At 47.9% G+C, this 11,480-nt stretch overlaps 1 pseudogene; it reads right to left on the minus strand.

The window, feature by feature from the left end:
- Nucleotides 1-1,605: 1,605 nt before the first annotated feature.
- Nucleotides 1,606-4,902, minus strand: LOC119290078 (annotated as a pseudogene).
- Between the last annotated feature and the right edge of the window lie 6,578 nt (nt 4,903-11,480).

Consider the following 11,480-nt stretch of genomic DNA (forward strand, 5'->3'; position numbering starts at 1 on the left):
TAAAAAAAGGGGGATAACAATTGGTGGGGAAGGAAATGATGGGATTTCTTTCCTCCCACCTTTGCCAACGCCCCAATGGACTTGGATGGCAAGAAACCATCCCCCTCCACCCCTATATATAGTGGGGAGGCGCATGGGAGCTTCACCCTTGCCCCTTGTGCAGCCCTCCCCCTCTCCAACTCCACCTCCTCCTCAGTAGTGCTTGGCGAAGCCCTGCCGGAGAACTGCAAGCTCCACCACCACGCCATCTTGCTGCCGGAGCTCTCCCTCAACTACTCCTCTCACCTTGCTGGATCAAGAAGGAGGAGACGTCCCCGGGCTGTACGTGTGTTGAACGCGGACGCACCGTTGTTCGGTGCTTAGATCGGATTCGGCCGCGATCTGAATCGCTTCGTGTATGACTCCACCGACCGCGTTCTTGCAACGCTTCCGCATCGCGATCTTCAAGGGTATGAAGATGCACTCCCCCCTCTCTCGTTGCTAGTCTCTCCATAGATTGATCTTGGTGATGCGTAGAAAATTTTGAATTTCTGCTATGTTCCCCAACACCACCAACCGGTACTAAAGGTCTGCTTTGGCCAGGCCAAGCGGCGGGAAGCGCACCCCCTTTAGTACCGGGTTGTGGCTCCAACCGGTACTAAAGGGGGGTCCTTTAGTACCGGTTGGAGCCACGACCCGGTACTAAAGGGGGTGCGCTAGCTCCAGGCGGTGCACAAGTTTAGTCCCACCTCGCTAGCCGAGGGGCTACCGCACTGGTTTATAAGCCCCAGTGCGGTAGCTCTCTCGAGATCCTCTCCTAAGCAGGCCTAATGGGCCTACCTGTCCTCTTCTGCCCAGTGGGCCTACTGGGCCTTTGCGGGCCTGCATCCTGGCCCAACAAAAGGTTGTGGTCCTAGTCGTATGCAGGCTGCTTTGGCCTAGTAGGCGGGCTTTTCTATTTTCTTAATTTTTTCGCTTTATTTATTTTTGTTTTACTTATTTTTGAGTTGTTTTTTTGCTATATTTAGAGTTTCTTTGTGAATATTTTTGCTTTAGGTACAAAAAATTACAAACTTTCTGTTAGTGCCGGTAGTTTTCAAATTTGAATAGTTTAAATTTTGAATTATTTGAAATTTGTGTGAATCACTAGTTTGTGAATAACTTAAATTTGCAAAAAGTTTTTTCAGTGATTCTTTTTTCTTATGTTTAATATTAGTGTGTTTTATCATTATATTCAATTTGGTAATGCTTAGGTTATTTAAAAAATGAAATGCCTTTGTAACAGTTGAGTTTTCGTCGGAAACCCTGATACTTCGAAAGAGATTGTCCATTTTGTACACGAAGTGCATCCAGTTTTTGCCGTAACCCTCTCTACTTTTTTGCACATGCCAACTTTCAACCTTTTCTGAGTTCATTTGAAATGCTTTTCAATTTCAGGGTCATTTAGCTGGAAAAATCAGTAAATGCATGAAAAGAATTTGTTTGCACATAAAATTTCTTCGCGTTTCAAATGCCAAAACACAGAACTACCATAACTATTACAGACATTCCTTCCTAGGTGTGAAACACAGAAGAAAGTGATGATAGTGAAGCCGATCACATCCCAGATCTTTGGGTGTGAAACTTTTTCTTCGCGTGTGTCCCTTTGCGCCGTAGCCATGGAAAATCTTCATCATTTAACTGGATGCTCGGGTCAATATTCACTGTGAATGGAGCAATTTCATCAAACTTTTTGTAATCTTTGACATGTCTGTCTTGTCATCCACTCCCACGATGTTTCTTTTTCCTGAAAGAACTATGTGGCTCTTTGGCTCGTCATATGATCCATTCGCTTCCTTATCTTTTCTTTTTCTCGGCCTGGTAGACATGTCTTTCACATAAAAAACCTGCGCCACATCATTGGTTAGGACGAATGGTTCGTCTGCATACGCAAGATTGTTGAGATCCACTGTTGTCATTCCATACTGCGGGTCTTCTGTTACCCCGCCTCGTGTCATATTGACCCATTTGCACCGAAACAAAGGGACCTTCAATTCACCTCCATAGTTAAGTTCCCATATGTCCTCTATGTAACCATAATATGTTTCCTCCCGTGTTGGTTGTTGCATCAAAGCGGACACCACTGTTTTGGTTGGTGCTCTTCTTATCTTGGGCGATCGTGTAAAATGTATTCCCATTTATCGGGTACCCTTTGAAAGTCATTATATTCGAAGATGGTAACTGGGACAGCGAGTACAGGTCATTTTGAATATCGCCATCATTCAGGGCACGTTTCTGCAACCAACCGGCAAAGGTCCTCGTTTGTTCGCGTGTAATCCAGTCCTCAGAATTCTCCGGGTGTTTGGACTGTAGAAAATTCTTGTGTTCCTCCATATACGGAGCCACCAAGGCGGAATTCTGTAGAACTGTGTAGTGTGCTTCAATGAGAGAATGTCCGTCCATACATATTATTTGATGCCCTCCTAGCGTGCCTTTTCCTTCCAGTCTGCCCTTATGCCGCGATTTAGGAACTCCAATCGGCTTAAGGTCAGGAATAAAGTCAATACAAAACTCAATGACCTCCTCATTTTCATGGCCCTTCGAGATGCTTCCTTCTGGCCTAGCACGGTTATGAACATATTTCTTCAAGACTCCCAAGAACCTTTCAAAGGGGAACATATTGTGTAGAAATACAGGACCCAAAATGTTAATCTCTTTGCAAAGGTGAACTAGGACGTGCTTCATGATGTTGAAGAAGGATGGTGGGAACACCAACTCGAAACTGACAAGACATTGCACCAAATCATTCTGTAACCTTGGTATGATTTCTGGATTGATTACCTTCTAAGAGATTGCATTGAGGAATGCACATAGCTTCACAATGGTTAATCGAACGTTTTCCGGTAGAAGCCCCCTCAATGCAACCGGAAGGAGTTGCGTCATAATCACGTGGCAGTCATGAGGCTTTAGGTTCTGGAACTTTTTCTCTGCCATATATATTATTCCCTTTATATTCGATGAGAAGCCAGACGGTACCTTCATGCTGAGCAGGCATTCGAAGAAGATTTCCTTCTCTTCTTTGGTAAGAGCGTAGCTGGCCTGACCTTGATGTATGCCGTCTTTTCCGTGCATACGTTGCTGGTCCTCCCGTGCCTCTGGTGTATCTTTTGTCTTCCCATACACGCCCAAAAAGCCAAGAAGGGTCACGCAAAGATTCTTCGTCACGTGCATCACGTCGATTGCAGAGCGGACCTCTAGGTCTTTCCAATATGGCAGGTCCCAACATATAGATTTCTTCTTCCACATGGGTGCGCGTCCATCAGCATCCTTTGGAACAGGTTGTCCGCCAGGACCCTTTCCAAAGATTACCTTCAAATCCTTGACCATATCATGTGCATCAGCACCAGTACGATGGTGAGGCTTCGTCCGGTGATCTGCCTCACCTTTGAAATGCTTGCCTTCCTTTCTTACGGGATGCCTTGTCGGAAGAAATCGACGATGTCCCTGGTACACATTCTTCCAACAACTACCCAAATATATACCGTCGGTATCATCCAAACAGTGCGTGCATCCGCGGTATCCCTTGTTTGTCTGTCCTGAAAGGTTACTGAGAGCAGGCCAATCATTGATGGTCACGAACAGCAACGCCTTTAGGTCAAATTCTTCCTGTCCGTGCTCATCCCACGCACATACACCTGTTCCATTCCACAGCTGTAATAGTTCTTCAACTAATGGCCTTAGGTACACATCAATGTCATTGCCGGGTTGCTTAGGGCCTTGGATGAGCACTGGCATCATAATGAACTTCCGCTTCATGCACAACCAAGGAGGAAGGTTATACAAACATAGAGTCACATGCCACGTGCTATGGTTGCTGCTCTGCTCCCCAAAAGGATTAATGCCATCTGCGCTTAGACCAAACCATATGTTCCTTGGGTCACCTACAAACTCCTCCCAGTACTTTCTCTCGATTTTTCTCCACTGCGAACCATCAGCGGGTACTCTCAACTTTCTGCCTTTCTTACGGTCTTCTGCGTGCCACCGCATCGCCTTCGCATGCTCTTTGTTTTGGAACAAACGTTTCAACCGTGGTATTATAGGAGCATACCACATCACCTTGGCAGGAATCTTTTTCCTGGGGCGCTCGCCCTCAACATCACCAGGGTCATCGCGACTGATCTTATAACGCAATGCACGGCATACAGGGCAAGCGTTCGAATCCTCGTACTCACCACGGTAGAGGATGCAGTCATTAGGGCATGCATGTATCTTTTGCACCTCTAACCCTAGAGGGCAGACAGCCTTCTTTGCTTCATACATACTCTCGGGCAATTCGTTGTCCTTTGGAAGCATATTCTTTATCATTACCAGCAACTTTCCAAATCCCTTGTCAGATACACCATTCTCTGCCTTCCATTGCAGCAATTCAAGTGTGGTGCCCAACTTTTTTTTGTCAGCTTCGCAATTCGGGTACAACAATTTCTTGTGATCCTCTAACATGCGCTACAACTTCGTCCTCTCCAGATCACTTGCGCAGTTTCTCTTTGCATCGGCAATGGCCCGACCTAGATCATCAGCGGGCTCATCTGATGCCTCTTCTTCAGCTTCTTCCCGCATTGCCGGCTCAGCTTCTTCCCCCATTGTTGTATCATCATATTCAGGGAACCCATGGCCAGGATAGCCGTCGCCGTCCTCTTCTTCTTCATTGTCTTCCATCATAACCCCTATTTCTCCGTGCTTGGTCCAAACATTATAGTGGGGCATGAAACCGGACTTAAATAGGTGGACGTGAATGGTTTTTGACGTAGAGTAACTGTGACCATTCTTACATCCAGCACATGGACAAGGCATAAAACCATCCGCCCGCTTGTTTGCCTCAGCGGCCCACAGAAAAGTATGCACGCCATTAATGAACTCAGGAGAGCATCGGTCATCATACATCCATTGTCGGCTCATCTTCATTACACAACACCGAATAGACCAAATTAATACAAGTTCATACATAAAGTTCATATACAACACTTAATTAAATGCAACATACAAATAACTCTCTGGCTAAAGAATTTAAATGCAACAACAAATGCGATGAAGATCGCAACTAAGGTAACAATTGATCCAACAGCATAATGATACCAAGCCACACTATCAATGGCATATTTTCTAATCTTTCTAATCTTCAACCTCATTTTCTCCATCTTGATCTTGTGATCATTGACGACATTGGCAACATGCAACTCCAATTCCATCTTCTCCCCCTCAATTCTTTTCAATTTTTCTTTCAAATACTCATTTTCTCTTTCAACTAAATTTCACCTCTCGACAATAGGGTTGGTTGGAATTTCCGGTTCACATACCTCCTAGATAAAAATATCTACGTCAACTTGATGGGCATAATTTGTCATAAACACGAAATGCAACAACTAGTTTTAAAAGAGAATATACCACATCCGAATCATAACATGGATGAGGGCCGACGGGGACGGATATCAAAACCATGGCACTATGTATAACAAACAACGTACGGGTAAGATAATTATACGAGTAACTATATATCCAAATCACACAAACATCAATTTGGTAATGTGAAACATTCATGAACAAGAGCCTCACCACAAGGTGGTGCCGGCGACGGGACGGTGCGGGCGATCGACGGTGGTTACGACGGAGATTTAGAAGGCACTAAGTAAACCACACCTACATATGCAAACTAAGTGTTATTTTTTACCTCAAATTGCATATAAATCAAATACTAGCAAATATAATTCCTCCCAAATTAATCACTACACAAAGCATTGCAAGAGCTAATCTATCAATGAGAGTTGAAAGGACAAAGTTGCTAACCTTTGTGATCATTTGAATGGATGGGGGCCTTCAAATCTTGACAAATTTTGGGCAAAATTTGTGAGGAGCTCGAGGAAGAGAGGGGAAGAACAGAGGAAGTGAGGGGAAAGGGGAAGAACAGAGTGGCTCTGGTGGACGAAGGGTCTATGTACGTCGACCTTTAGTACCGGTTCGTGCCATGAACCGATACTAAAGGTGCTGGAGGGGCCCCAGATTGACAACACCCTGCCACCACTCTCTTTAGTACCGGCTCGTGGCACGAACCGGTGCTAAAGGTTCGCCACGAACCGGTACTAATGAGAACGGCCGGGTAGCCATTGGAACCAGCACTAATCGACACATTAGTGCCGGCTCAAAATCAAACCCGCACTAATGTGTCTCATATTAGGTCCTTTTTCTACTAGTGCTCCTAGAGCTCTGCGGATGGAAAGCGGTGACGGAGAACGTTGTAATTCTCCCACGTCGTTGGTGCGGAGTCCCCCGCTCCCCATTGGACCTTGATCTGCACCACGGGCGCATTTTCCTTCTTCATCATGCACCGGTCCAGGATGCGTGTTGGAGAGAGGCCGGTGGTGGAGAGGTCGGGCACCTTGGGCAGTTCTCCATACACCGGTGGGAAGTCCGGTGTGAATGGCTTCAATTGTGAGACGTGGAAGATGGGGTAGACCTGGCTCTCTGGTGGCAGGTCGAGCTTGTATGCGAGCGAGACGATCTTCTCGATGATCTTGTAGGGGCCAAAGAACTTGAAGGCAAGCTCAGGGCACGGGCGATTGACCACCGAGCGCTGCGTGTAGGGCTGGAGCTTGAGCAGCGCTTGCTCCCCTTCTTGGAAGTGGGGCTCGGTGCGGTTGCAGTCCGCTTTCTTATTGAACCAGCGTTGCGCGCGCTCTAGCTGGGCGCGTATGTGCGCGGTGTGTACCGCCCAATCCATCTCCTCGCCGGCGGCTGTCAATGCCGCCCAGGAAGCCATTGTGCCCAGATTGGCCTTTTTGCCATAGAGAGCCTTGAAGGGCATGCCCTGAAGAGAAGCGTGGAACGTCGAGTTGTAACAGAACTCCGCCATGGGCAGCCAGCGACGCCATTTGTGCGGCGAATCGTGCACCGCGCACCCGAGATACATCTCCATGCACTGGTTCACGCGCTCACTTTGGCCGTCTGTCTGGGGATGGTAGGCCGTCAAGTAGAGCAGCTTGGTACCCGCTCCGGCGAGCAGCTCGCGTCAGAGGTGACTGGTGATGATCTTGTCGCGGTCGGAGACGATGGAGGAGGGAATGCCGTGCAGCTTCACCATGTTGTCCCAGAACACCCGTGCCATGTGCATGGCGTTGAATGGATGGCGAAGGGGAACGAAGTGTGCGAATTTGGTGAAATAGTCGACGACCACCATGATCGTGTCGCAGCCCTCCGAGCGCGGCAAGCCCACGACGAAGTCCATGGTGAGATCCTCCCAAGGCGCGGCCGGAATTGGTAGCAGGGCCAGGAGCCCAGGCGGCTTGACATGCTCGTGCTTGGCCTGCTGGCACACCGCACACTGCTAAACGAATTCGTCAACGTCACGCTTGAGTCCGCGCCAGTCGAAGTGTTTGCGCACGCTCTGCTAGGTGGCGGTGCTGCCGGAGTGGCCTCCCACGGTGCTGCAGTGCAGCGCAGCGATGAGCTTGCTGCGTAGTGCAGCATTTGCCCCGATCCAGAGGCGGCCTTGGCGCCTGATTGTGCCGCGGTAGAGTTCGTAGCCGTGCTCGTCGGGGCTGTGCAGGGCGAGTTGCTGTAGCCGCTCCTGTGCATCCGCGTCAGTGGCGTAGGAGTTGATCACCTCTTGCATCCAAGCTGGCTAGCATGCAGAGAGCGCGGCGACCTCGAATTGCTTGCCCACGCGGGAGAGCGCGCCGACATTGCCATTGTCCAGTCCGCGCTGATACTGGAAGCGAAACTGGAGTCCCACCAGCTTTGCCCTGGCCTTGTGTTGGAGCTCTATTTCCAGGTGCTGCTCGCCGAGGTTGCAGAGGGACTTGTGGTCCATGATGATGTCGAAGGGGCCATGCTGTAAGTACTGGCACCACTTGTCGACGGCCATCATCACGGCGAGGAACTCTTTTTCGTAGGCGGAGAGTTTATGGTTGCGCACTCCTAGCGCTTTACTGAAGTAGGCCACCGGGTGACCATCTTGGGCCAGCACCGCGCCAACCCTTGTGTCGTAGGCATTTGTCTCGATCGTGAACGGCCGCTCGCAGTTGGGTAGCGCCAGGACCGGCGTGGTGACCATGGCGCTTTTGAGCATGTCGAATGCCATCTGCGCTTGCTCGGTCCAGGAGAAGCCCTTCTTGGTGAGCAGCTGTGTGGGCGGCTTGGCAATGATGCCGTAATGCGGCATGGATTTTCTGTAGTAGACGGTGAGGCCTACAAACCCGCGCAGCTCAGTGGCGTTCGTCGGCGTTGGCCATTGCTCCATGGCCTGCGTCTTCTCCTTGTCCGTGGCCACGTCCTCCTTGGATATCACATGGCCGAGGTAGTTGATGTGGTCACAGGCGAACGTGCACTTGGATTCATTGACATAGAGCTGGTGCACGCGGAGCAGCTCGAAGACGATGCGCAGGTGCTCTAGATGTTCCTCCATCGTCTCGCTGAAGACTAAAATGTCATCCAGGAATATGATGACGAACTTGCGGACATACTTACCGAAGATGGCGTTCATCAGACACTGAAAAGTGGCTGGTGCGTTCGTGAGGCCGAACGACATGACCCGGGACTGGAAATGCCCATGATGTGTCTTGAATGCCGTCTTGGACTCGTCCTCCTCGCGCATCCTGATCTGATGGTAGCCCGCCCGCAGGTCCAGTTTGGAAAACACCACGGCGCCAACTAGTTCGTCAAGTAGCTCGTCGATGATGGGCAGGGGAAATTTGTTCTTGACAGTGGCGTCGTTGAGATGGCGGTGGTCGACGCAGAATCGCCAGGTGCTGTCCTTCTTCACGAGCAACACAGTTGCAGCGTAGGGACTGACGCTGTGTGTGATCACGCCGGAATCCAGCATCTCTTTGACCTAATTCTCGATCTCGTCCTTCTAGAGCGGCGAGTAGCGGTACGGGCGCGTGTTCGTGGGGACTGCGCCCTCAACCAGCGTGACGGCGTGGTCGTACTGGCGATGAGGAGGGAGCCCTTGTGGTGCCGCGAACACGTCGGCGAATTCCTCGAGCACGTCGGCCAGCGGTGTTTGACTTGGGCATTTGCGAGCCGGGCGCGCTGCAGGGCCACAGGTGTCCACCATGGCCATGGCCCAGACATCATTCCCGGCGATCATTGATACGTCACCAACGTATCTATAATTTTTTGTTGCTCCATCCTACTTTATTTACTATTTTGGACTATATTGGGCTTTATTTCAACTTTTATATTATTTTTGGGACTAACCTATTAACCGGAGGCCCAGCCCAGAATTGTTGTTTTTCCCCTATTTCAGTGTTTGGAAGAAACGGAATATCAAACGGAGTCCAAACGGAATGAAACCTCCGGGAACGTGATTTTCTCACTGAACGTGATCCAGGAGACTTGGACCCTACTCCAAGAAGTAACAGAGGTGGTAACGAGGGTGGGGGGCGCCCCCCTAGGGCGCCCCCTGCCTCGTGGCCCCCCTCTTGCTCCACCGACGTACTCCTTCCTCCTATATATACCTACGTATCCCCAAACGAATAGAACATGAGCCAAAAACCTAATTCCACCGCCACAACCTTCTGTATCCACGAGATCCCATCTTGGGGCCTGTTCCGGAGGTCCGCCGGAGGGGGCATCCACCACGGAGGGCTTCTACATCAACACCATAGCCCCTCCGATGAAGTGTGAGTAGTTTACTTCAGACCTTCGGGTCCATAGCTAGTAGCTAGATGGCTTCTTCTCTCTTTTTGGATCTCAATACAATGTTCTCCCCCTCTCTCGTGGAGATCTATTCGATGTAATCTTCTTTTTGCGGTGTGTTTGTTGAGAACGATGAATTGTGGGTTTATGATCCAACTTATCTATGAATAATATTTGAATCTTCTCTGAATTCTTTTATGTATGATTGAGTTATCTTTGCATGTCTCTTCGAATTATCCATTTGGTTTGGCCAACTAGATTGGTAGTTCTTGCAATGGGAGAAGTGTTTAGCTTCGGGTTCAATCTTGCGGTGTCCTTTCCCAATGACAGAAGGGGCAGCAAGGCACGTATTGTATTGTTGCCGTCGAGGATAACAAGATGTTTTTTATCATATTGCATGAATTTATCCCTCTACATCATGTCATCTTGCTTAAGGCGTTACTCTGTTTTTAACTTAATACTCTAGATGCATGCTGGATAGCGGTCGATGAGTGGAGTAATAGTAGTAGATGCAGAATCGTTTCGATCTACTTGTCTTGGACGTGATGCCTATATACATGATCATACCTAGATATACTCATAATTATGCTCAATTCTATCAATTGCTCAACAGTAATTTGTTCACCCACCGTAGAATATCTATGCTCTTGAGAGAAGCCACTAGTGAAACCTATGGCCCCAGGGTCTATTCTCATCATATCAATCTCCATTACTTTATTACTTGCTTTGTTTCTACTTTGACTTTTACTTTTCACTTTGCATCTATATACCAAAAATACCAAAAATATTATTTATCATCTCTATCAGATCTCACTCTCGTAAGTGACCGTGAAGGGATTGACAACCCCTAATCGCGTTGGATGCGAGCAGCTATCGTTTTGTGTAGGTACGAGGGACTTGTGTGTGGACTCCTACTGGATTGATACCTTGGTTCTCAAAAACTGAGGGAAATACTTATGCTACTTTGCTGCATCATCCTCTCCTCTTCGGGGAAATCCAACGTAGTGCTCAAGAGGTAGCAAGAAGAATTTCGGGCGCCGTTGCCGGGGAGGCTCACGCAAGAGCAAGTGAACCATACTAAGTACCCATCACAATCCCTATCTCTTGCATTACATTATTTGCCATTTGCCTCTCGTTTTCCTCTCCCCCACTTCACCCTTGCCGTTTTATTCGCCTTCTCTTTCCCAATCTCCTCCTCTTTTTCCTGTTTGCCTTTTCCTGCTGCCTTTCTATTTGCTTGTGTGTTGGATTACTTGTTGCCATGGTGCAAGATAATACCAAATTGTGTGACTTCTCGAATACCAATAATAATGATTTACTTAGTACTTCGATTGCTCCTCTTAATGATGTTGAGTCTTGTGAAATCAATACCGCTTTGCTGAATCTTGTTATGAAAGATCAATTCGCCGACCTTCCTAGTGAAGATGCCGCTACTCATCTAAACAATTTTGTTGATTTGTGTGATATGCAAAATAAGAAAGATACAGATAACAATATTGTCAAATTGAAGTTATTTCCGTTTTCACTTATAGATCATGCTAAAGTTTGGTTTTCGTCTTTGCCTAAAAATAGTATTGATTCTTGTAACAAGTGCAAAGATGCTTTTATCTCTAAGTATTTTCCTCCCCCTAAGATCATCACTCTTAGGAACAATATTATGAATTTTAAACAACTTGATCATGAGCATGTTGCCCAATCTTGGGAAAGAATGAAATTGATGCTTCGCAATTGCCCTACTCATGGTTTGAATTTATGGATGATCATACAAATTTTTTATGCCGGATTGAATTTAGCTTCTAGAAATCTTTTAGATTCGGCTGCGGGAGGCACGT

The sequence above is a fragment of the Triticum dicoccoides genome, chromosome 4A (genome assembly GCF_002162155.2).
Source record: "Triticum dicoccoides isolate Atlit2015 ecotype Zavitan chromosome 4A, WEW_v2.0, whole genome shotgun sequence".
Taxonomy (NCBI): Eukaryota; Viridiplantae; Streptophyta; class Magnoliopsida; order Poales; family Poaceae; genus Triticum; species Triticum dicoccoides.